Source organism: Jaculus jaculus, chromosome 16 (genome assembly GCF_020740685.1).
Source record: "Jaculus jaculus isolate mJacJac1 chromosome 16, mJacJac1.mat.Y.cur, whole genome shotgun sequence".
Classification (NCBI taxonomy): domain Eukaryota; kingdom Metazoa; phylum Chordata; class Mammalia; order Rodentia; family Dipodidae; genus Jaculus; species Jaculus jaculus.
This window is the reverse complement of record NC_059117.1, coordinates 2,240,021-2,267,073: the sequence shown is the minus strand read 5'-3', so window position 1 is coordinate 2,267,073 and position 27,053 is coordinate 2,240,021. Positions and strand designations below refer to the sequence as shown.

Sequence of the window (27,053 nt, the reverse complement as noted above, 5' to 3'; positions counted from 1 at the left end):
CAGACAGGAAATCCCCCTCTCCTCTTACAGCATCAACCTGTTTAATGGACACAGGGTGGAAGGTCTCTCCCAGATACCCAAGTGCCCTCTGCTATGAGTCTCAGGCAGGCAAAACCTTCCTAGTTCTTTTGTTTCTTCATTAGTTTATCATAGATCCCTATTTAAGACACAGCAAATTTCATCTCAATGCCACATAGAAAGTCACAGTGCTCTCCTCTATCAAAAAGACATTTTCTTCAAAGGTCAGATCAGTAAGAGCTCCCCTATACAAATGTTTGATATACATTTCTTTATAATGATGTTTTATTCTCTTTTCCTTCTTGAACCCGAGCATGATGTCTGTCAGTGATGTATGTGGTGATAATTTCTTGCATTTAAGACAGGAAATCACATTTTTTTAAAATGAAAAGCAACAGTGATGAAGCCTCAAATAGAAGACAGAGGCAAGAGAACACATCTTAGGCAGAGATGGAAACTCAACCTCAGCCCCCACTCTCTGTACCCAAGCCAAAAGCAATACCTTTCCCTTCATGCTTTGGAAGATCATAGCTCCTCTGGAATTCTATACCATTCCTGAGCTCCCTCTTGCCACATGTATTTTTAAGTTTGCAGCTAAGAGGGTCCACAAGGGCAAAGAGTTTTCCCTTTCTCATGATACCCTTGTTTGCAGTACTGCTTTCTAGTTGCGTCTACAGAGTAGCACTGAAAATTTTATCACTAGTATAAGAAAATTAAACCCCAAAGAGTAGAACAATAGAGCATTCCTACGCTGGCTAACAGCCAATCCTCCAATGTAACTTTGCAAACCCTCTAGGTTTCAGAGGGCTGAAAAGATGCAACACAGATTCCCTTCAAAATATGCTTTCTTATTGCATATCAACTCATCTTTGAAATTTGTTATTAAAATGTATTTCAATTTGGAAATTGTTTTCATGAAAGAGGGAAAGGATATGACCTAACCCAGTTGCACATTTTTGGAGCAGAGGATAGCGGTACATGGAGAAGAGATGCTTCATTCTTTGGCCAGACATCTAAAGAGCGACAGAATGTCATAATAACTCCTCTCTTCACAATGCAAACACCAGCTCTACAATCAAGCAGCCCTGGGCTTCACGCCTGCACCTTTTCTACCTCGCCAGCCATGCACAGGGTTGATTCTTAGTCATTTGGTTTTTAAAACATTTTCTTTTGAAATGAATCAATACCAGAGAAATAAAGCAGAAGCCCATTCTTTATGAAAATTATCCCCCGCCTTTTAGCATACAAACATAATGTACAGTCAACTACAATCTGATCAGACCCAAACAAAGCATGCAGCCTTTTGAAGACAGACTCTCTCTCACACACAGGAACTCCTGCATGCTCATTCTCCCTTGTGATTCTTCCAATTCGGTTTTCTTGGCAGACAATAGAACAAAGCTACATTCTAGTTCAGCCTGCTCATACCAGTGCACAGATGTGTAAGACTGAGTACTCACCAAGGTCCTGCAAGTCCATCTTCCTCAGCTACAAATGCTGCTTCTAAGGTGCTGTCACCACAAAGTGACTTAGAGTTGCACCCCAGAAGAACAATGTTCTGGAAGACCAGATAGCTCTCGTGTAAGCTGGTTCATGGAATAGGTTTCCAGTTGAGCCATGTGAACAGAGACCCACTGCACACCTTTGAACGGTATACACTCCAAGTCCAGAAGAATAAGCATGTAGCTTTGCTTATGTTTATGGAGCTGAAGCCCAGGGGTGCTCCGATTGGCAGGAGTCATGAAAAGATCAGCCAATCAAAGGGAGCTTCCATTTCAGGGAAACTCCTGCCCATTTGTTTAGCATCTTCAGTGATCACTGGCTTTTCTGGGAAGAGCTTTTCTATGATAGTATCACAAGAAAAAAAATCACTTGTATTTTGATGCCCTATAATCTTTGTCAAGAAATAGATCATTCCCCTTCTTGGTTCTCCTTAATACTTCCACTTTTTCTTATAAAGAACTTCAAAAAAAAAATGAGAAAGAAACAGGGAGAAGAAAGAGAAAGAGAAAAAGCTAGCGATGGGTTGGTGATAGTTCATATTCATCAGCCTCCACCTTGTTGGGAGAAGGGTTGGGAGGGGAGTGCCTGGGCTCAATAATTACTGATTCTGTTGCTATGGAAACAGACTGGCTGCGGCGAGTTGGATTCATGTAGAACATCTGCTGCCAGACCCATAATCAACTGCAATCTCATCCTTTCTCTCTCTTTACTTTTTATTTGATTGTAAGTTTCCTTGCTTCTACCTCCTCTTCAAATATATTTTTTTGGCACAGATACGACATGTTACTGCCTTGTTTTGTAAAATATGGTAGTGTGGCAGGGGTGCTCACATACCCAGGAATGCCCACGAGGGGTCCCACAGGAGGATCCATACTGATTCATACTCAGGATTTAAATGAACCTAAACAATCTCTGTTCCTAATTCAAATCAAAAGGAATTTATAACCTAACAAATCAGTGGGACTATCTTTTCTTTTCAATGCTGCCTAACAGCACCGACAAGCCACAAATAGAAATTTGCAATGGCATTTCTCAGAAAGCATTGTGGTGCTTCCTAACAAATCTTTGAAGACTGAAGGGATTAAAATGAGAGGCTTGAGAAAGGTTTTGTAAGCACAAAGTCATTAGGCTCTGCTCTTTACTACATTTCACCAAGGCACACCCAAACACTAGTATCTCCCTGAATTTTCTCAATCCATTTTTATTCCATCTGACTGCTCCCTGCTTGCTCTGAATTCCCCAGGGTGCATGACCAGAATTAATGTGTCTGCATGTTCTGTCACCTTACACAGCAGCAGGGGCTGCCACTGAGCAAAGGATGGGGTGTGCGTGGTCTGGTCAGTCTCAGGAAGGGGATGCAAAGACCACAATCTCTCTCATACAATGTCTGTGGACTCCTATGGTTCTGTATGCATTGACATAGATTGACGAGCATGAAAGAAAGCTATGATATGGGCAGAAGGTGGAGAGGAAGAAACTATATCTTCCCTGCTATCATCAATTTTAATATCATCACATCTTCAAGGAGGGCAAGCCTGGGATTGTCAGCTGGTCAAAAGCAAAAGCCATGCTTTTTAAGGGGTTGGGATAGCTCATTACATGTCTCTGGCCCTAGCAGTCAAGGTGACATCCATTTTCCCACACTCCTCCATCCCAAATAGCAGTAGACCTAAATAGCAGTAGACTGGACTCTCCTTTATTCTTTATGGGCCGCTTGGCCCAAATCTCATATCATTCATTTCTTAATGCTTAGCTCTGCTCCACTGGTCCTGATACAGGATTTTCTCCTTTGACAATGTGACCCTGTACATTCTTTCTTCCTCACCTCTTAATGTCACTGGGAGCTTAGGAAGGAATTCTCACTCAATGTCTCTCAGGCACTCAACTCCAATACTGCCAACTTTCTCAGCTGTTTTCATATCTCTAGGACTGTGGACAGCTCAGGTTTTCTCCATAATCTGTTCAGAACATACCTAGTAGTCTGTTCTACTAACTCTCTGCTATAGGACGCTGGCCAACCTCTGCCCTCTTATCTTGACATAATCCAAATGCCCACTGTTTTTATGCAGAGACATGTCTTCCAGCAACAAAATTTTAAAATATGTTTTCACTGGATATTTAATGAGTGTCTATGTGTCAGTAATCTGTGCAATTGATGCAACCAAGTGACACAGCTGCCTGACAGCTCACTGGCTCCAGTGCAGCAGACTAGCAAGTACTCGAGGACAGTTGTGAGTTGTACAGGCTATGAACAGACAGTGGATTTAACTTAGTAAGAGAGAATAAGTCTTGGTGGAGGTGGCATTTAAACTAACACTTAAAGGAGTAGTCAAAGTTAATGAATCCAAAGTGAGAGGAAGAGAATAGGCCAAGAATTATACCTACACAGGCCTTAAGCAAGGTGGGGAGTGTGGTATCTTGAAAGAACACATGTGGGTCACAGTGAGAACTACTGGGAGGATGGTCTGTGGCAAAATGAACAGAGTCCTAGATACTAGCTGAAGGTTTGGTTTTACCTGAGAATCACTGACGATCAATTTCCATACTCCACTGAAAGATTTCTTGCTCCCCCACATGGCAACTACACAAATCCATCAGGTGAGTTCAATGGCATGCTAATAAATACTGACCCAATTGGAACAACGCATTTCAAGACATTCTGATTTATTTACATTAAGTGGCAGAGCTAGGATTTGAACAAAGGGATTCTAGCTCCAGTTTCTTGAGTGTGATCTATAGCAACAATTTGATGAAAATGAATATTCCTTGAGTTCTGCTATTTCCTTTCAAGCCAGAACTCATGGGGTAGCTTGAGAGGTTTACCAAGCACTCCAGAGGCCTTTTAAATAGTGAAGATATTTGTGCATGAAGGAGGAAAAGATGAGCCCTAAATTCATCCCCAGAGTGCAAGATGCAGAAGGGCAGTATTTTCAGAACGGGGAGGTGCCCTATCCAAAGACCTAGTCACATCACAAGACCACCCGCTGTGAAGGACTTCACATTCCTACTCCATATCTCTATACAGAGTTAGAGGCAAGGAAGGAGTTCTAGTACAGTGTGGGGATCAGTAGCTATTCTTGTGAGCAGGCTTATGAAGAAACATGGAACTTCCTGAAGACTCCATTCACTAGGGAGGTAGAGAGATGTTTAGACCTACCAGTTAATAGAGCAGGTAGACAATTTATTATCAAATGTATGACAATAAAGGTGTATGAGTATTATCATGTATGTGAAATGTCCTAACTTTTACTTCAAGATACTTTTCACCAGAAAACTCATTTTTAGCACAAAAGTGCAAAATAGACAGCTGATCTTTCTTTTAATCCATATTTTTTCAGTCCCATTCCCTTTTGTCTACTGAAAAGCTAACAAAGTAAGCTCTTTGGCTCATCTAAACAATCACTTTGATTAACATCTCTAGAGGTTTCACTTCTTATGAAATAGCTATAGAGTCTTTGAAGAAACTTCCAAGGACTTTTCTGCAGGATCTTGTTCAATAGTTTTGTTACTAAGATCACAGGCTAGTGCTTTTTTTTGCTAACTTGGCCTTATTGGTTATTCATCTATTTCTAGACTATGTAATGAAAAATGTACACAGGGTCTTATAGAGCTAGAGGCTACCTCAAAACTAAGGAGGCTTATATTCTGTTTGCTTGGTATGTTAGGTATTGCTTGTGAAGTCCCAAGCACTGGCATGAAGGATTCTGCATGAAAGTGTCTGTCTAATGGACTTGTTTTCAGAGGTTCAGATTGTGTGACAGGTGGAACACTGAACTTCTTGACACCAGGTTTATTATGTGCTATCTACACATAAAGAAAGTAAACTAGGCTGGAAAGATGGCCCAGTCAGTAAAGTTCTTTCTGGGCAAGTGTGAGAACCTGAGTTTGAATCCTCAGCATGTAAAAGTTGGGTCCAGGGCTTGAGAGATGGCTTAGCGGGTTAAGCGCTTGTCTGTAAAGCCCAAGGACCCAGGTTTGAGACTTGATTCCCTAGGGCCCATGTTAGCCAGATACACAAGGGGGTGCATGCATCTGGAGTTCATTTGCAGTGGCTGGAGGCCCTGGTGTACCCATTCTCTCTCTCTGTCTCTCTCTCTCAAATAAAAACAAACAAATAAACAAACAAACAAAAAGCTGGGTGTAGTGTCAAGTGTTGTAGCTCCAGCACTGGGAAGATAGAGACAAGAAGGTCCCTAGAGATTTCTGGTTAGCCAGTTTCACCTAACTAATGAGCTCCTGGTTCAGTGAGAGACCTTGTTTTAAAAGGCAGGCTGGCTACAGTTGAACTGGAAGTTTCTTCCATATTGACTGTCATGATGCTGAAAAAAACCTATGAAACCTCTTGGGGGAGAAAAGTCATCCATGTTCTTAACCATCAGTGGACCCTGGAAGCTTTACAGCTGGCCAACCAGGCCAAATATGCCAACTAGTACAATGGAGGCATGTCTATTATGGGGAAAACCAAGGTGCTCTCTGATTAGACTTGAGACCCACTCCACAGAAGGGAATTCCTGTCTGGTACTGAAAACCCAATGAAAAGCCTATGACTGGGGAGGTCATAATCCCTAGAGGGGAAACTACTAATGTTGTCTGGTTAAATGGATATATGTCTACAAAACTGCCCTCTAAGTACTTATGTTTATGCCCACATATTAATGTTATTCTCACTATTGGTTAGAAAAGCTTCTCTTTTTCAGATGGTGGTAACAACTGGGGTGACTCAAAACTTACCAAAGAGCTGAGAAGTGACAGTGGCATGTTTAGCAATAAGTGACACATTTATGTACCAAAGCTCCAAAGCTCAGGGACTATTGTGGAAGAGGTGGCAAAATTAATGGAAGAGCCAAAGGAATGGGAGGAGTGCCTGCAATACTATCTTTCAGACCCAAAGTGGCCTTGATATTCATGACCTCACAGTAGCTGATGCTAACTATAAAAGACCTGCATAATAAGAGGAAAAATAATCACAACATTAAAATAGAAGGGAGACTAGTTGGAAAAAAGGATTCAGTGGAGGGGGGTTGGAGGGCATAAAGAGAGGGTAGTGGGAGAAGATTAGGATTATGGTTTATTGTTTATATTTATGAAAGCTGTCAATAGAAAGTTAAAAACAGGTAAGGTGGAGACTGATTAAGGATGATACCTGATATTGACCTCTAGCCTCCACACGCACACACACACACACACACACACACACACACACACACACACAAATGTAAAAGGAAGGAAGGATGGGAAAAAGGGAGGGAAGAAGGGAAATGGAAAGAGAAATAAAAGTAAGGATGGAAAGAAGGAGGGTAGGATAGAAGGCAGGACAGAAGAAAGAAAGGAAGGAAAGAAGGAAGGAACAAGAGGAAAAGAAAGAGTTAGGAGACACAGTGCTTAGGAAATTCAGAGCAAGAATTAGCCCTGGGTATCTCCATAAGTCTGATAAGATCTCTTTCTACTCTACCACCCATTAAACTCTGTGGTCTTTGTTCTGCCCTGGGTAGCCAGTACTGGCACCATCTGCCTGCATTTCCTCAGAGCAGATTTTTCTAATAAAGTTTGGGTTCTTTTCATAAACATGATTCATTAAATGTATACCATTAAATCTGTCACCATTCATATGCCTTTGTAACACTTTTACATTAAATTCAGAATCCAAAGAGCCCTGCTAGGTGATGTGCCATGTAATTTTTGAATTAAAACATATGATGGCTGCTACAGAATGATTTCTAATGTAGCTATCCAAACATTCCTGCAGGTAAAACCCATCAGTCTTACCAAAAATGAGCACCTTTTATAGTAAGCATACAAAAGAATGAATAAGGAGGTTACAAAGAAATGACGATAGTAACAGCTGATTTTTTATTTTCTAACTCTTGGTCCCAGCTGGGCTTCCAGAGTCTGAGTGTATACTTCTCTAGGTGCAAGTTAGTCGCAGGTGACAAGTGATGGTGATGACTCAACATTTCAGACCATGGTTATGCATGTAGATGATACTTTTTGTTTGGTTCTTTCTATCAAGTCTTGAGGGTCAAGTTGAATTTCAAGGAAATTCCAAACAAGTATGGTTTATATCATAGCAAGTTCACCTCCAAACCCGCCTTTCCCAGAGCCACCTCTCTCTTACACACACATGTCACACACAAACACAAAACACATAAATACATACTAGCTTCACTTCCAATACAGAACCCAGCCCATGACAGCATAGATTAGACCATATTTATAAGGCTGTGAGGTCAGTAGAGATGCCCTGATGGGTAAGAGGCAGTTACTACTGACTCAGTTTATCTGCTTTATTTCATTCCAGAGACATGGGATAAGTACTTGTCCAGTCATGTCAGTTTACATCATCGTTGATTATTTCCATGGTAGATTTGAAAACCAAAACATATGTAAAACCTCTACTCAACATAATCAGAATAACTTTGTTTTAGTGTATGTGTGTGGGTGTGTGTGGAGGAGGTTCTGTGCATACTATGGCACACAGGCAGAGGGCAGAGGACCTCTAGGTGCTGGTCCTTTCCTTCCATCTTGTTTGAGATAGGATCTCTCCTATTGTTTTGCAACTGGGAGGTCCAGTCTTGCTAATCTTCAAGCTTTGGAATTCTCCTGACTGCCTCTCATTGCTTAAGTATGATGAGATTATAGGTACGTGTACCACTTTGTATCCAGATTTATGTGGGTTCTGGGGATTCAATCTGGTCAGCAGGCTTGTGGAACAAGTGCATTTAACTGCTGAGTCATCATCTTCCCAACTTCCCACAACACCTTTCACATATCTCTTACCTCAACAGGAGACTTCAACAATATCCATATAATTATTCCTTTTATACAGACAGCCTCTGTCTTTCCTTCTCTGTTATGAAGAGATGATCTCAAGAACACACAAAATCTGCTACCCTTACTATATCTTTAGGTCCCAGGATCCTAAGTTCTTTGTGACAGGTCTAGATATATATGGGAATACAGAGGTTAAAAACATATGTACATGTATACATACCATAGGCTAATACCACAAAACCCCTCCTTTCACATGGAGATAGCAAGGGTCACATTTAAGTAACATGTCTTCAGTCAACATCTAGCATGTAAGGAGCTCTCAGGACTAAGACTTAGGAATCTGTCTGTGGAGCACTACACACTATGGCTAGGGTGGGGTAATTCTCAGAGTATCTGCAACTGAGCTATGAAACACGAGGCACTAACAGGATAGTACTTACTTCTCCAGACTCTGCTGTACTGCTATTTCCCACAAAATGCCTAAAATATAAGCAGAGTCTACAAACTCTGTGAAAGAAAACCAGTTCCACAAAATAGAAATTCATCCTATAAGCAGATCTGTAGCCCACACATTTCTCTCTGCTTCCTTCAAAGCACCAGCTTCTAGTGGGACTGTGATTTGCACTCTCAGGGTTGAAGTGTTCTGGTGTGGAATTGTGGGGTAGGATAAGACTTAACCAAATGGAACAAAGCAACAGGAGAAGAAGGTCCAGTGTGGTGCAGCTATAAAACTCTGATTGTCTTGGAAAGGATGGCTGGCTAAATTCAGAAAGCTCATCACCTTGCCAATTCAAGTTTTCCAAATATGCAAGGGAAACACATTCCCAAAATTGTGAGCTGCTGAAAACTCATGCCAAAAGAAAAAGTGAAAATGCCCAAATTCTCAGCTCAGTTTTGCCAAGCATATGCACTGGCAGTGGCAAAAAGCTACTGGATATTCTTTCAGTGGTGCCACATGGGAAATAGCCCACACCATTATGGGAAGTTTTGGGTCCTCTTTCACATCCTTACTGATTTTTAGACCCATGAGGAACCCTACCTCTCCCAACTCTGAAACACATCGATTTCATATGGCAAACTCCGTATTTTGAAGGAAAAAAAAAAGCCTAGTTTTTTTATATTCTAATCTGAAGACTAATTTCATCATGAGTTTAGGAGCTTAAATCTATAGTTCTCTATGTTTCACCAAATGGCTCAACAACAGGTACTACTACTTTCCTGATTTTTGGCTTAAAATTGACAGATATTCTGCCACATTAACAGGCCACAGGTGCTTATATATCTTGGTGTGCATCACTGCAACAGATCAGGGAATGCAAAGGATAAGAGAAGGATAAAGAGTTTTCTGAGAAAGAGAGAAATCAAGATCAAAGAGGCATACATTGACTTGGTTCACCCAGGTAAGTAAGGATAAGGGAGGTAGACAAAGAATTAAGAAACCTGGGTCACCGGTCATGTTCTGAGATGTGGAAGGGGCTGGGCAGAGCAGAAGTACTTGCTATAGATTCCAGAGGTCTGATTACATTATTAGTAATATCTTACTATTCCAGTTATGGGATAATAAGGAAAGGACATCGTGGAGCAAAGCAGTCATCTATGAAATTCGATGGAGAACTGTGTTATTTTTATTTATTTATTTGAGAGCGACAGACAGAGAGAGAAAGAGGTACATCAAGACAGGAAGAGAGAATGGGAGTGCCAGGGCCTCCAGCCACTGCAAACGAACTCCAGACGTGTGCACCCCCTTGTGCATCTGTCTAATGTGGGTCCTGGGGAACTGAGCCTTGAATCGGGGTCCCTAGGCTTCACAGGCAAGTGCTTAACTGTTAAGGCATCTCTCCAGCCCATGAATTGTATTTAAACTTGCTATGATGTTTAGTAAAGACTTTATCAAAAGTCAGTTACATCCCAACTATGTACCTAGAGTTGCAATGACAACTCTCACTTTTCTAGAAAAATGAACTCAAGAGTGTGTTTGGTCACAGTGAACCACTCCTGTCATCACAGATCCCTGGGATAGGAGCTGATATTACATTCAATCCTTCTGTGTCAACAGCTTTTAAGAAGAGATCATTTTAAACAGTTTTCTGCCCATTCAGACTTAAAAGAAATTGACATATAAGCCTTAACCAGCAGGCACATCATAATTACAGGTGACTCCTGACGCTCACAAAGAACAGTCTCTTCTACTACCTGGCTTGTACAGAAAGTAAATTCACATAAAATATAATCTTAAATTTTTTTGTTTATTTTTATTTATTTGAGAGCAACAGAGAGAGAGAGAAACAGGCAGACAGACAGAGAGAATGGGCGCACCAAGGCCTCCAGCCACTGCAAATGAACTCCAGATGCATGCGCCACCTTGTGCATCTGGCTTACGTGGGTACTGGAGAATCGAGCCTTGAACCAGGGTCCTTAGGCTTCACAAGCAAGCACTCAACTGTTAAGCCATCTCTCTAGCCCCCTAAAATATAATCTTATCTTATTGATCACTACTTGTTTTCACACTTAAGTTATGAACTTCAAGAAGTAAATCTGATAACATAAATTAAAATTGGTCCTGAGGGCAATAACAGATCACTTAGTACAGAAAAGTGTTCCTCCGACCCTACTAGTCATCGTAAGGCAAAAAACATGGTTTTCAAAATATCTGGCCTACAGGTCTATCAACAGAATGAAAAGCATGAGAATTATGAATCAAACAGTTCAAACATCACATATATTGAATTATAAATAAATACTCTTACATATGCTCTTTGGGAATCTATTTCCTACTAGGCATCTCAATTCTATATACACTGAAAGAATAAATTTCACAAAAATGTTCCCAGTTTGGAAGTAATGTGTCTAATCATGCAATTAATATTTAGGAAGCACTTACAGTATACTTACATATGTTGGCATGTGTTTATTTCAAGTCGTGGGAACCCAAGAATACCTATCTAACATTTGAGAAATGAATAATAAAGCTTATTTCTTAAACGTTCTCTTCCTGAATTCTATCCTATTTATTTCCTTGGTTTTCTTCCTTTGTTCTGCTCACCTGAATCTTCTGCCAAAGCTTTCCTCACAAGCTCATCTTTTAGTTTACTTAATTACACTGTGCTTTGCCATTGCATGTGCCATTTCACTGCAAAGTTAAATCATTTTAGAGCTGCTTGTAGTGCTTGAAACTGCTCAGAGCTGAATTTATTAACAAAACTCAAGAAATATCATCTCTAGATGTCTTAGAACCTTGAAAAGATGGAGGCTGTCTGGATACTTCTGTATTTTCCCCAGCATCACGGATGGTCAGAAGATGAGGATCTCTGAAAACATTTTGGCGACTCATGGCTGTGTTCTCCCATCTCTTCCTCCTTCCTCTCCTGCTGGAGAGGGAGGAGGGTGTTTTAGAAAGCACTCCTGCATATTCCCCACCATGGAAATCCACTCCACAGACAGAGCATGTGCTGGCCAGTCGTGCCTGCAATCTGCCTCCTCTACCCAAGAGTGTCACATCTGCTCAGAGCTTCCTTCCAGTTAGTGATACTTCTTTGAACTAAGCCTAAGCTAACTCCTGATTTTAGTGCCAATCGAATTCTGGCTAAGAAGCCAGATATTGGCTGAGCTGGCATGGCTGTCCCAGACCCAGGTTTTATTTCAAGGAAGAGTCAACAACCTTTGCCTATATTTTTAACATGTGCCATCCAGATCAAGGAGTTCCCTCAGATGAGTACCACTGGTTATAGACCACTTCTGGAGCTCATTGACAGTTCTATACCTCAAGAGATACAGTGTTATTTTTGCTCAGTAGACAACATGTGTAATCTTAAGACAAAATTTATAGATAATCAAGCTATGTAGAAGAAACCTTCATCAAAATAATTCAAGCTTTAATGTTTTTTACTTAGTTGATACATAATTTTATAACCTGCTTCCTACATTTAACATAATATCAAAACTATTTTTAGATATTTAGATATTATTTACAAATAGTCTGAATGATGGAAAATTCCAACATCAAAACAATGCTTTCAAACACTAATTTATCATATCCTTACTGCTGAGCAGTGGGTAGCTTTCTATTTTTTACTCAGAGATAACAGTGAGGTGAACATCTCTGTGCATGCCTTCTGTTTTTCCTTATGATCTCTCTAGTTCTATGTACCTAACCTGTAGTAAATGGCCTTATAATGGAGACCATTGCTTTCTGGTGGGTTTCCCAGCAAGGGTTTTTGTCCCGACAGATTTCTCCAAAATTTTAGTGAGAAATCAAGGTTTCTGGATGCTAAGTGTAGCTGAGGAGTCATCTTCATGGTCCTCCAAGGTGTTACCATGAATGCCAGCTCTTTAATTCCTTTTCACAGTAAGTGCAACAGGTGTTGTGGGAAGTCAACCTCTCACTCAGCTGGATGCTGAGTCTCCCAGCCTCCTCCACAATGTGGTGTGAGCATCCCAGCTCCTGGTTTCTTACAAAGGCAAATGCCCACATGCAGATTAAGATGGTTTTTGCTGGGTAGTAAATCCCCCAAATGAACATTCAGAGGAGTTTTTGCAGAAGCTGTATTTGTCCTCTGCACTGGAAGGTCTCCTGACAGCTGTCAGGGGAAATGATAAGTGCCATTATTGACACTCTTTTCCCCACTGGCCAGGAAAAGTGGCCAGTGGAGAGCTAGAGTATTCCCTGAATTTCCTGGGTATATAGGTTAAGCATGCCTGAGAGTCTATAATAAATGAGTAGAGCTGAAAATGGGGGGGGGGGCAGGGCTCTTGAAAAGAGAAATTCAGTTTCTTTTGCAATGGTTCAATTTCTCTGAAGCCTTCCATTAACTTACATAAAGCTATACAGGTGAAAAATGATCATCACTGCAATTTTTATTAAGCAACAGACAGCAAAATAATTTGATATTTCTTTATTTATTGGCATCTGAAGATAATATTTCAGTGGATAGATCTATAACTGTTTTCAAATAAGGTTTATTAACATTTAGGGCAAGAATATTTTGTTTTTACAGTGTCTCACATAGCCTAGGCTGACCGTGAACTCACTATGTAGCCAAGGCTGGCTTTGGATTCTTGTTTCTACTTCCTCTACCTCCAGAGTGCTGGGACTATTGGCATGTACTATCATGCCTAGTTAAGAAAACTCTTTAATCAGTAGAACTTCAACATGCCTAATGCCTCTGTTCTCTAGGAGTTGAGCAACAGTACATATATTAAAATGATGTAAATAAATTCAGCTTTAAAAAAAATTTTTATTTATTTATTTATTTATTTGAGAGCGACAGACACAGAGAGAAAGACAGGTAGAGGGAGAGAGAGAGAATGGGCGCGCCAGGGCTTCCAGCCTCTGCAAACGAACTCCAGACGTGTGCGCCCCCTTGTGCATCTGGCTAACATGGGACCTGGGGAACCGAGCCTCGAACCAGGGTCCTTAGGCTTCCCAGGCAAGCGCTTAACTTTTACGCCATCTCTCCAGCCCTAAATTCAGCTTTTTGATCTGATAGACCACTTTAAGTGATAATTAAATCAGATATTTCTGGCCCTTCATTCATTCAATAATCAACCCAAAGTAATTGAGCAGGTGCTACTTAAAAAGAAGAGCATATTGAGACATAATAATTCTTAGATCCAATAATGTATTGACTTGATTTAGAAAGATGGGCTTATAATCAAATTACTATGATATTTTAAATATGGTATTTTAAATATCACATGTATGATATTTAAAATTTTTGCTTATTTTCTTTTATATAAATAAATATTTTATTAAGTAGAAGCTTTGTACGGACACGTCATGTGTTGAAATCATCATTTCTTTTCCTTCCTGCCCCCATTCTACTGAGGGCCCTCCTCAGTGGGATTACTCGTAGTTAACCGTGGGATGTGGGTTATGAGTTGTGAGAGCAGCAGTCAGTCATGTGCTCTGTAACTTGAAAATTTAATGAATACAAAGTTGTGGTAAGCTGCATCCAACACATGTTATTATTGCTTACAATGTTTTTCTGGTGCATGCACAAATAAAGTCCTATCTGGAAAAAAAAAACAAAACAGCTGGGTGAGGTGGTGTACGCCTTTAATCCCAGCACTTGGGAGGCAGAATTAGGATGGCTGTGAGTTTGAGGCCACCCTGAGATTACATACTGAATTCCAAGTCAGCCTGGGCTAGAGTGAGACCCTACCTTGAAAAACCAAAACCAAAACAAACCAAACCAAACCAAACCAAAACAAAACAAAACAAAACAAAACAAAAACACCTTACCATGCTTCCTGACTAGTGTCTGTTCAGCTGAGGCTTGGAAGCAAATACCCTGTTTGCTCAGTGCCCTAACTACAATAAAACAAGCAAAGTAGATTGACATCAGTATGTGTATTTTAAACAGACTTCATCATGATAAATAAACCTATGTAGGACAGACATCTCTGTGAGATGCACAGTTCCTACCCTTTCCTACTTTTGTGTTAAGGACACAGTGCATCCTGGGAGCCTTCGGACAGAACTCCATGCTCTGTGATTCACAAAATGGAAATGTGGCATTCTATGCCAATGACATTTTCTTCCATGGCAGCTCAAGCAGTAAAAAGCCATATGCCATCCACTTTGAATGTAGCCAAGTCACGCCAAAGGAGGTGTGAGAGAGAAATAAGGAAAATGGGGACCAGAGCAGTTCTAGGGACTGACTGTTTCCAGTACTGCAGGTATATGATAGTTGTGGTAAATACTGTTTCCCTGATTATGATCCTCTTGGGGGAATACCCTTTTTCCTCATTTAATAGGACTGTGGAGGTAAGGGTAAAATCAGGAGATGGTCATTGTGAAGGGCATGGGGTGAGCATCCTGTACTTGGCTCTGGCTGCCATACTACACGGGCACTTCCTGGGTATGCTTGGGCAGCACCAGCCACCCAAAAGGGATGGACAGCCAGAAGCTGTATTTGTCCTCTGCACTGGAAGGTCTCTTGACAGCTGTTGTGGGAAAGGATAAGTGCCATTATTGACACTCTTTTCCCCACTGGCCTGGAAATGTAACAAGTGGAGAGCTAGAGTATTCCCTGAATTTCCTGGGTATATAGGTTAAGCATGCCTGAGAGTCTATAATAAATGAGTAGAGCTGAAAATGGGGGGGGGCAGGGCTCTTGAAAAGAGAAATTCAGTTTCTTTTGCAATGGTTCAATTTCTCTGAAGCCTTCCATTAACTTACATAAAGCTATACAGGTGAAAAATGATCATCACTGCAATTTTTATTAAGCAACAGACAGCAAAATAATTTGATATTTCTTTATTTTTTGGCACCCAAAGATAATATTTCAGTGGATAGATCTATAACTGTTTTCAAATAAGGTTTATTAACATTTAGGGCAAGAATATTTTGTTTTTACAGTGTCTCACATAGCCTAGGCTGACCGTGAACTCACTATGTAGCCAAGGTTGGCTTTGAATTCTTGTTTCTACGTCCTCTACCTCCAGAGTGCTGGGACTATGGGCATGTACTATTAAAGAGTTAAGAAAACTCTTTAATCAGTAGAACTGCAAAGTACTTAGTGCCTCTGTTCTCTAGGAGTTGAGCAACAGTACATATATTAGTATTTTAAAGTGATGCAAATCAATTCAGCTTTTTGGTCTGGTAGACCACTTTAAATGATAAGTAAATCAGAAAATTCTGGCCCTTCATTCATTCAATAATCAACCCAAAGTAATTGAGCAGGTGCTACTTAAGAAGAAGAGGATACCTAAAAAATGTAACTATAGAGATACCAACAGACCCAGTTAATCCTTTACTGGGCATCTACCCTAAAACCTTCAAACCACAGTCCAGAGAGTTTTGCTCAACCATGTTTGTAGCCGCTCAATTCATAATAGCTAAGAGATGGAATCAACCTAGATGTCCATCACTAGAAGAATGGATAACTAAGATGTGGTATATCTACACAACAGAATTCTATGCAGCAGTAAGAAAAAAATGACACAATGAAATTTGAGGAAAAATGGTTGAACCTGGAACAGATCATTCTCAGTGAACTTACCCAACCACAGAAAAAAAAAAAAAGCCACATAGTCTCACTCATCTACAGCACCTAACCTGAATCTACCCAAGATGCCTTACATACCCAGCAAGCATCTCGTGGACTAGACAATAGGATGGGTGGAGATGGAGGGCAAGGCAACGGAGGGGGTGGAAAACACAAATCTAGACCCAAACGGCAATGGTACCATAAAATTCTACTTCCTAAAAGGCAGACCAAATGGCTGAACCTTCACCAGGCCCTTAGAAGGAACACCTGAACCACAACACTCTGGAGAGGGTATGATGAAGACTGACCTTAATCTTCTACAACTTCCCTCTCTTCTCTCTAACTCCTTTATATTAGTTATCTTTTTCTTCCTTTTCTTAGTGGGCACTGACTTGTAACTCCCAGTACCAGCATGTGGCTATCATCCACAATGAGCTTTTGATCAGAAAGACCTATAAGGTTTCCTCAAAGAAAGATAGATTTCTGTCTGAGTACTTGATGACCCACCAAAGGTTAGTGGTAAGACCCTACTGCTGAAGACACCTATGCAGTTGACACATAAAATGGAATCACATGGCTGGAAGAGAGTCAGTCCTCAAACAGTCAGCGTGTCTAGTGCCAGAAGGTGCTACATGGGCGACTGGGGGAAAATGACCAATATCTGTCCAAGCAACTCATGGTCTAACTTAGTTAGCAGCAAATAGCCTGTTGTGATGCCCACACAAGTGCAATAGTGGCACACAGCCATGGTGGGGAACCAACTGCTCTTGATTCAGCTAACTGATCTCCTCGGTGGTACGGGACCCATAGCTGGAGCTGGAAAACAAGTCAGAACCATATCCAAACATTAGCCCACTCTCCAATATCAAGCTACCATCAATCGTGGGCTACGAAAGGGCCTACACCTATTAAATTCTCTATAAAAAAGTAAGGGCTATCTCATTTTTCTGGTGCTAACTTACTCTCCATTGGAGAATCTGCTTATCTTTTTCAGATACACATAGATCCTAAGGAGAGAACCACCCCATCATACCTTAAAAGGGCCCCGGCTGAAATTAAGAAAAACTGGTGAAACAAGCAAGGGTGCTATTTTCCTGGTGAACTGGGTACCAGCCCAAGGGTGAAGGAGATCAACACAGAAAAATCAACTCCTACCAAATCAGAGAGCCAGAGAGTGTGTTGCTATCAAATAAAAATAACCAAAAAAAAAAAAAATTAAAAGATCTGCACAGGCATTTAAGCAAGGTACACTGGTACTTGACTATGCATATTCAGATAATCACATATTAGATTCCTGATTCCCCTAGATGTAGCCTTTTTGCAGGGGCTACCTAGAGATGTCATTTAGGTTTTCTAATGTCTCCCAGCTCATATTATTGCATCTTTAAGTGTTCTGCTCATCATCTCGCATTATGACTCTTGTATGCATCTTTTCTGGGATTTTTTTTTCCCCCAAGTCCTCCACCCATCATATCTAGTCCCCTTGGCTGGCAGTTGGGAGCACCTGCAGGCATTAACATGTTCTTCCTTCCAGTCTCCCTTAGGAGACTTTCTGGAAGTGCATTTTTGGTTTCCCATTCAACATAATTTCCTTTGCAATTACAAGGTAAATATTTTCTTTTAAGTCAATGAGGATTTATACTTTATGACAAATCAAAACCTCATGGTATCCTTCCTAGCTAAGCAACTCTGAGTCCTATTTGTCTTTTAATTTAAAATGCCTAGATTGAAGTGCAGATAATCTTCCATTAATTAGACATATACTAATAAGATGGCTACTGTGTCTTATCAACCCTTCATATAATCCACAGTGGACCTAGAATTCAGGTCACAGGAACTTTTTAACAATCATATAGAGCCCCAAAGTATAGTTAATAAAAGGGAAATAAGTTCTAGAAATTGCTGAATAAAGCTTTTAAAGCAGTTAAGTTAGAAATGGTGATTGTCCTCCTGCTAAGGGGCAGTCTGTAATTGAACCAAGGGATGGATGTGCTGCATTGCTATCCAGCAGAAGTCTACCAACTATCTCCTTCTCCTAAATGTCAAGTCTCAATTTAGCAAATAAGATAAGCAGACTGGAAGAAAGATTTCATTTTTTTTTCCTTTTTAAATTTTTTGTAAGTAAAATAATAATTTTTTTAAAAGTATTTTTATTTATTTATTTATTTGAGAGCAACAGACACAGAAAGACAGATAGAGGAAGAGAGAGAGAATGGGCGTGCCAGGGCTTCCAGCCTCTGCAAACGAACTCCAGACGCGTGCGCCCCCTTGTGCATGTGGCTAACGTGGGACCTGGGGAACCGAGCCTCGAAACGGGGTCCTTAGGCTTCACAGGCAAGCGCTTAACCGCTAAGCCATCTCTCCAGCCCACTAATTTTTTTATTAATTAGTTTTGTACTCAGCAAATACAGTCAATTTGGTTCCATTATTAGGCTCATCCATTACCTACCCCTCCTCTGGCCCCCTCCCTTTTGAAGTATATGGGTCATGCGTTGAGGAGTTAGCCCACAGTTATGGGTAGGATATATGTCTGCATAACATGACCTAACACATGGCTCTGACATTCTTTCTGCCCCCTCTTCCACAAAATTTCCCTGAGCCCTGTTGGGTTCATTTTTGGTCTGCTTCAGTGATGAGGTGTTGGGGGCCTCTGGGTCTCTGGCTCTCTGATTTGGTAGGAGTTGATTTTTCTGTGTTGATCTCCTTCACCCTTGTGCTGGTACCCGGTTCACCAAGAAAACAGCACCCTTGCTTGTTTCGCTAGTTTTTCTTAGTTTCAGCTGGGGCCCTTTTGATGTATGATGGCGTGGCTCTCTCAGAAGGAGGAAGAGCTCCACGCCAGGGCTGGATCACAGAGGAGTATACCGAATGTAGATTTAGTGCTTCAGGCTTCTCTAAAATGATTTGTGAAGCTGTATCTACAAATGCTCCAGTGGTAGAGAATGCACAGAAAGCAAAACATGCTTCCAATGCCTCTAGCACATTAAAAGTCATTGTTAATCTTTAAATAGATTTCAACAATTTAACCAATTTTACAGCAACTACATGAACAGGATCAGCAAACCAGAATTCTTGGAGGCCTGAATGCTCCTACACTATCTTGTGTAAGTGTGGAAGCAGCAGGCAGGGGGACGTGCAGGGTACTTAGAAACGGTCTGTATCAGTTATCTTCTCATTGCTGGGATAAAATATTTGATGAAAATCAGTTTCTGGGGGGATTATTGCACTTTATTGTTCTAGGTTACAGTCCATTAAGATGAGGAAGGCATGGTGGCAGGTGGCTGATACAGCTGGTCATATGCAGTCCAAAGTGAGGACACTGTCCACAGTTAGTCTTCCCACCTCAATTAATCTAATCTAGAACATCCTTAACAGAAGGCAAAGATATTCATCAACCTGACAACCAGCAATCAACCATCACATGGCTGTCTCCAGATTCTCTGTGCTGCTGTAACTGCAGCCATGGTTGTTCCATGGAGTTGGTCACTTACTCTGATAGGGTGGCTTGTCCACCTTTCCTGAAAATGTTTGCTGTTAGAGCTGTCTCAAGGATCATCCTCTTGCTCAGGACACATAGAACCTTGTGTCATGCAGTCTTCTTCCAACTTCATGTCACCACTGCCTGGTGCTGGCTCCCAGCAGAACTGAGCCAAATAGCCTATCACCTGATAGCAAGAGACTGCAAATTATCCAAGATGTGGGTAATGTTCCTAGTCTCATCTCACAAATGAGAAGTCAAAAGCCCACAGGGCTGAGTCCCTTGCACAAGCTAATCCAGGTGAAAGGGAGGAGGACCTGGGCTCTTTGGTCACCACTGGGCCCAGCCCTGAGTCATCTGCAGTATGTTTGGGGTGGACTGGGGAGGAGAGAGCCTCAGCAACAGGAACCTAAAAAAGAGCTTTATTACTTAGGAATTTATTGTGGTCAAATCTTCTCTGTGAACAAGCTGTGATGGAACTCCATAAACAGGCATGAGCAAAACAATATATTTATAGGTATTTGAGTAATCTACCTTGGGAACTCAAAGTAGCAAATTATATTATACAACCATATGTAAATACTACCCTAGGTTTTGTCTGTTGCGATATGCACCTTTTATTTGAAAAGCAAATCTTTGAGGGCCTAACCCTCATAGTGACTAGAAAATACTATTATTTATTATTATTCCAACTACCAGTATAAAAATGAAGAAAGACTTGGTAGTTAGAGTAAATGGTCAAGGCCACTACCATCAGATCCTCCTACTGTCTTAGTCTGGCTATTCAAGGTGGGAGAGGGATGCACTCACAGGGGGCAAACATTGGTACTGGAGGAGCAATAAAACCCCTTCCTTTTATGTTTAAAGTGGAAACATATATGGCTGGAGAGATGACTTAGTGGTTAAGGTGCTTTCTTGCAAAGTCTGTCATCCTAGGTTTGATTCCCACTTAAAGCCATATGCACAAAGTGGTGCAAATGTGTCTGGAGTTCACTTGTAGTGGCAAGAGGCCCTGAGTGCCCATTCTTATTTTCTACCTTCTCTTTCTCTCAGCCTCTCTACTTGCAAATAAATAAAAAATTAAAGAATAAATATACACAAATAAATATACAATATTTCTGTAGTTTTAATTTCAATAAAAGGTGACAATGAGAGAAATAGCTCTAAAGAAGCTTTCAGGGGGTGGAAATACAAGAGACTGGAAAATATACCACAATGGTCTCCCTGACTTAGGCTGCCCCGTGCTAACTGTTATTAACACATTTCTTTTTATACAACACATACACTAAGGTCTATGTAAAAAAATATGTTTGTTAAAAGAAACAAAAGTTATCAGTCACTCTTGATCTTCCTGCCATCTTGAGATATAGTTGTGATGGATAAGGACTATAGGGGGACATACTTTGATTGCTGTCTCATAAAATGTGGCAAAGTCCATGGAAAAAAGTTAGTGCTACCTTAAATAAGCAACTTAAAGGCACACATACAAGAAACCCCTTGCTACCTATCCAATGGAAAATACCAAAGGAAGAAAGAATCTCTTCATCTAATGTACATGCTTGAACAAGAGGCTGGCTGCTTGTGTGGCAAACTCAAAAACCTGTTGTGACGATGAGAAGCTTTTTGAATTAATACTTGTTAGTGGCCTACACAGATAAAAATTGTATAATCTCATTGTATGACATTAGGATCCTTTCAAAGATTTCTCTTGTACTTAAATATTAATATTTTAGTTAAAACTCACACCTACTTTACAAGCCATATCAGGTCCAGTTCAGATCAGTAACAGTATCAATAGATGGAATTCTAATGAAGATAAACAAGGCTGAGTCCTCCCAGCTTCCCTGGGCACTAGCACACAAAGCATCCTTTCATGACTTGCGCCAAGATATTTTACAGTCACCTGCCTCATGGAAATGAGGGGGTTCATGTTTATTCATGGTGTGAGTTACAGACCACCTTTCATTCCCTAGGCCAGCTCAGCAAACCAACAGAGCACCATTTGCCCCACTATGAAGTTGAGCAGGCCTAGGAAGGGGACTCTTGAATATATATTTGTCTCCTGAAAAGAATGCACAGAAAGTCAGCAAGCTGAAAGCAGTTTGAAGAGCAAACATGTTACATTTTCAGTTCATGTGATTGCTATCTTGAACATTTAAAACATGATTCCCTTTCTATACCATACCACAATCTACAACAGGTGATTAGTTGGTTATTTTCTCTGGATCCAATTCCAATGAATTCCAAGATGTTTCCTTTTGGCCCATTCTTTAATTCTTCCTAATGGAATTTTCTCCTACTGACTGGAAGAAGCTCACAGCCTGTCCAGGGGCAGCTGCAGCTTTGTTGGGCCTGAGCTTTCCCAGAGCACAGTCTGCTATTTTAAGCAGAGATAGTTTCTCATCTGTGAGCCCAAGATTCTAAACTCTAGCATGTGTGCCTTGCTTATTATGCTACTGAATAAAATTTCAAAATAGGCTTTTTAGTTTACAATGAGGACAGTTTCAAATGATTACTTTCTCTTGACATGTTGAATACATGACAAAGTTTTGGTTTATAGTGTTGATTTTGATAGTGCCACGAATGCCATAAACAGATAGTTGATGGACTCTATGAAGACTCAGGTATACCTAGGCCCGTAGTTAATCGATGAAGAGGCCTTACTTAATTTTTAACAACTGTTAAAGACACTAGACTCCTGGGACTTGTAACTGTTACGTAGGCTGCTGCCTATGGTGTGCCACTAGGAAATGAAAGTACTTAATAAAGTTGAAAAATGAGTCTGCTGAAATCCACGAAATTTTTAGCTAACACCTTATTTTTGCCACTTAAATAGGTTATTAATTCAGCTCAGAATTCAATGTGGGCTTCATAGACAGGTTCACCTTTCTCTTTCTAACAAAATGTATCCAAGATGTTTTTTAAAGAATATTTACTCATGCTTCACAGACAAGATTTGTCATGATGATGGATTAAAAAATCACAAGACCTTTTATTTGTTCAAAGAATTTTTATATTATTGCTTCAATTTAATATCACACCACCATGAGAGAAGATGAGATGCTAATCTTCATTTATTTATTTTTGATAATTTTCAAGCATAGAACTCTTCAGTAGCAGAATGAAAATTAGAACTATATCTCACATCAGTGTAGGCAATATTTACCAGTGGTGATATATGCTATGCGTGAAGCTGATACTAATTATTTTTTTAAACACCCATAACCCACCCCCAACAATATGCTCCCTCTAGGAGGCGTTAATTCCCAAATCTCTATCAGCTGGAGAACCTAGCATCCAGAACACCTAAGTTTATGGGGGACACCTGACTCAAACCACCACATTCTGCTGTTGGCCCCCATAAACTGGTAACCACACATGATGTAAAATGCAATGCATTCATCCAACTTTAAAAGTCCCCATAATTTTTTATCAATTCCAGTGATGTTCATACATCCCCATAGTCCAAGATCTTTTAACTGAGCCATAATACCATAAAATACTACCCCAAACCCCATAATGGCACAGAAGAAACATTCACACTGCAAAAGATGGCACTGGGCATTGCAAAGAAACATTCAGCCAATATAAGATTTAAAACAGGGCAACTTTGTAGCTTCAAGTCTAACAACTCTAGCCAGTGACAAATCTCCAAGTCTGATAATTCTAACCAGCAACAAGTGTCTGGAGTTCCAATTCAGCCCCTCCAGCTAGGCTACTCACAGTCCTAGAAAAGTTCATCAGGCTGACAGCTTTCCTTAGCAGCCATCTTGTGGTCCCGGCATCTCCACTGGGTCTCCACTGCAATCCATGGTTCATCCTCATGGCCCCATGGGGTCTCCATGAAGGCATCCATCAAACCTGCTTCACAATGCCCATGACCATCTCCAAAACACAAGGCCATGTTGCAAACTCAATGACTCTCCTTTCCTGAATTTCTTATACTCCACAATACCAGGTAGGGTGCCAATTTTTTAATCCAGGGGGGGGGAATAAAGCAGACTTTGAAGAACAGGACACTCCTTGAACACTCAAGCCCCTTCAAAAGAGTCTACATTCTTCCTGTTGTCCCAGTGAAGGTCAACTGGCCCAATCTCAAAGGCTGTAATCTCTTAAACAATTTGCAGGTGAATGGGCAGCAGTTTAGGCCCAAAGATTTCAATTTTTTTTTTTTCTGTGCCATATTCCTCTGCTCACACCAGCCCATTTCTGCACAAATTCTCAGGACACAGTCATAACTGCAAGCTTCACACAAACTGCTAGCCCAGTCCACTCAAAGCTCTTTCTCACCCTCATAAACCAAATCTCACAGTCCATAGTTCTTACTGCATTCAGGTCTTTCAACTCTGACCAGAATAGTCCATCAAGCTGTACTTACTGCACTGGAAGACATCTCTTAGGCCAAGGTTTCAAATCCTTCCACATTCCTCTTGAAAATCCGTTCCAAAAGGCCAAAGCCACACAGTCAAGGTGCCTGGCAATAATCCTACTCCTCGGTACTTTACTGTTGCAGTCAGGTTCATATTGCTGGTCGAAATCACTTGACCAAGAGAAATCACTTGTGGAAGAAAAAGGGGTTTACTTTGGTTTACAGACTCGAGGGGAAGCTCCATGATGGCAGGGAAAACGATAGCATGAGCAGAGGGTGGACATCACCCCCTGGCCCTCATAAGGTGGACAACAGGAGAGTGTGTCAAAAAACCCTGATATTAATTATATCCACACAAATAACTGTTAATGATCAACTCTACCCTCGTGAAACTATTCATTGACTAGCTTTGCTCCACCCATGCTTTAGTAGGTCTGAGATGTAACTGAGCATGGGATAACAGACCCATGCAATCCTAATGTGAAGTCAGGATAAGACATAAGACACTGCTACACACATACCCATTTCTGACATGTAAACCCTTGTTAGAATACTGAATATGGAACAGTCACCCACACAAGCTTTAAGTCAAGTTACACACACATATCCAACTCCAACATATAAGCCCTCATTGGAACACTGAACATGGAAGAGTAACCTATACAAGCTTTAAGTCAGATCCCTGTGCCTAAAACACCATCTGTTTCCTATATCCTACTGCTCAGAAAGGAAGGTTTCAATGAAATGGTGATGGGACCACTTGTGTGTGAAGGCAACTGGCCACACTTTAGCTCTTTTCTAATACCCATAAAAGTGAATAATACATGCTCTGAAATATTAGTGATAAAGGCAAAAAACATAGAATACAAGCTCAATGGGCCAAGTCAATGGATTATTTTGCATACTGCTACATTGAGAAAGTTAAAGTACTCCTCAAAACATAAATATTTTAGCCACCCTCCAATGTACTTCTCTTACATAAATAAAAAACATCCCATCTGCATCTTCTTAAGCCTGGGAGAACAGAAAGACTGCTGCATTTCTAAGCATTCTGAGCAGTGGCATTAACTAGCCCAAGCCCTAGGTGTATCTACATCTGATGTCCAACCCACGGGGTGGTAGGTGCTGCCTCTGGTAGAATCCGGCATAATGCAATGGAGACATTTCAGTTTTGAATTGAGGGCACTGCTTCTTCAGTGAAAAGCCAAGGATGTCAGGCAGCTGGGCCCTCTTACAACCCCAGGGCTCAGGGCTGACAAGTAAATCTAACTCCCATGCTGGGTACAAATTGGCTAAGCCAAGACAGTGTCCAGTAATGTTCGCAAGAAATGATGTTTCATGTTAGGCTCTTTTAGTACATATCTGAATCTGAATTTGAAGAGTTAGAAACAAACAAAACGTAAATCAACCTACCTGTAACTCCAAATACTCATTTGTTCCTAAATTCAATCTCCTCTGCTACCAAGTTAATAACAGGAGGAAAAGTGAACTGATTCCAATTTCAGCACTTTTTTCTTCTTCCATTTGTTATCAAGCAAAGTGGGGCAGAGGCTGATAGGCAGACAGCAGTTAAAAACCAACCAAACAAAAAATAACAACCAACCAACCAAGCAACAACAACAACAAAAAAAAAACAAAACCAGAAAGACTGTCTTCAAATTCCAGTGGTGACTCTCACACAGGGCCCTTCTTCGCTTTATCTTCTTTTCTTTTAAATTAAAAAGTGTAGCAGACAGCTTTAGGTCACTGAGATGAACTTCCAAGCCAGGCACAGTTATAAAGGAAGGGATTTATTGAAGCTTACAGATCCCAGGGGAAATTCCGTTATGGCAGAACAAGCTGGCTCTGCTTTCACAGGTCTAAGCCATAAGCCAAAAGCAAAACCACTCAGCACACTTCAGGAACTTCAGGAGGAACTCTGGCACTTTGCATATTTTTAGATTGGAATTTCAAATCCACCACCACACCTTAGTGCTGAACCCTAAAATCCACCTCCTCCAGCCAGTTGGCTGCAGATCTAAAGTACAATCTGTAACAAACACTGAATATATTGGGGCCATCTATTCACACTACCACAAAAGTTGACTACAGGCAGAACAGAGCCATAATAGAAAAGGGATGTGAGCATATCTGTATTGCAGCAACTACCAGCAGAACTCTGTAAGTGGGATCATGTCCACCAGCAAATAAGTAAGCAAGGAAATAAACAAAAAAGATAGTCTATCTATATTTCATTAAAAGGTTACATGCAGCCATAAAAATCAAACATAGATACAAATCAAATGTAGACTGTGATGGGCATAAAAATGACCCCCAGGATGGTCATGTTCTAATCCTGAGGACCTGTGACTATGCTACCTCACATGGCAAAAGGGTATCTAGGCTGCAGGTAGAATTAAGTTCCTTCTTTGATGATCTGAAGGCATGAGATTACTATTCTGGGTTATCAAAGTTCAGTGCAATCACAGGATCCTTATAAGGCAGATATGTCATCAGAAGGATGGGATGGGACCTATAGCTTCTAGCTCTGGAGATAGAGAAATAGGATGCAAACAAAGGAATTTAGGGGCCTTTAGAACCTGGAAAGAGGTTCTCTCCTAGAGCCTTCAGGAAGAAACAAAGCTCTGCTTGATGCCTTGACTTTAGCCTAGTAAGACTCATTTTTAGTTTCTGACATTTGGAACTGTAAGACAATAAATCTGAGTTGTCTAAGTTGCTATGTCTACAATCATGTTTTACAAGAGCAATGGGAAATGAATATAGAAAGTCAGCCGGGTGTGGTGGCGCACGCCTTTAATCCCAGCACTCGGTAGGCAGAGGTAGGAGGATCACCGTGAGTTCAAGGCCACCCTGAGACTACACAGTGAATTCCAGGTAAGCCTGGGCTACAGTGAGACCCTACCTTGAAAAACCAAAAAAGAAA

The 27,053-nt window shown here is 40.8% G+C and overlaps 1 protein-coding gene across 3 annotated transcripts in view; it reads right to left on the bottom strand.

The window, feature by feature from the left end:
* Positions 1-27,053, bottom strand: part of Elmo1 (engulfment and cell motility 1) — a 606,684-nt gene that overhangs the window by 149,653 nt on the left and 429,978 nt on the right. Inside the window, exon 1 of one of the 3 annotated variants that reach the window (XM_045135706.1) lies at positions 1,479-2,064. The exons of the other annotated variants lie outside the window; for them this stretch is intronic. The gene's annotated coding sequence lies outside the window, so the exon portion shown is untranslated. Of the gene's footprint in view, positions 1-1,478; positions 2,065-27,053 lie in introns of those variants that run through there. 3 annotated transcript variants of the gene reach the window in all.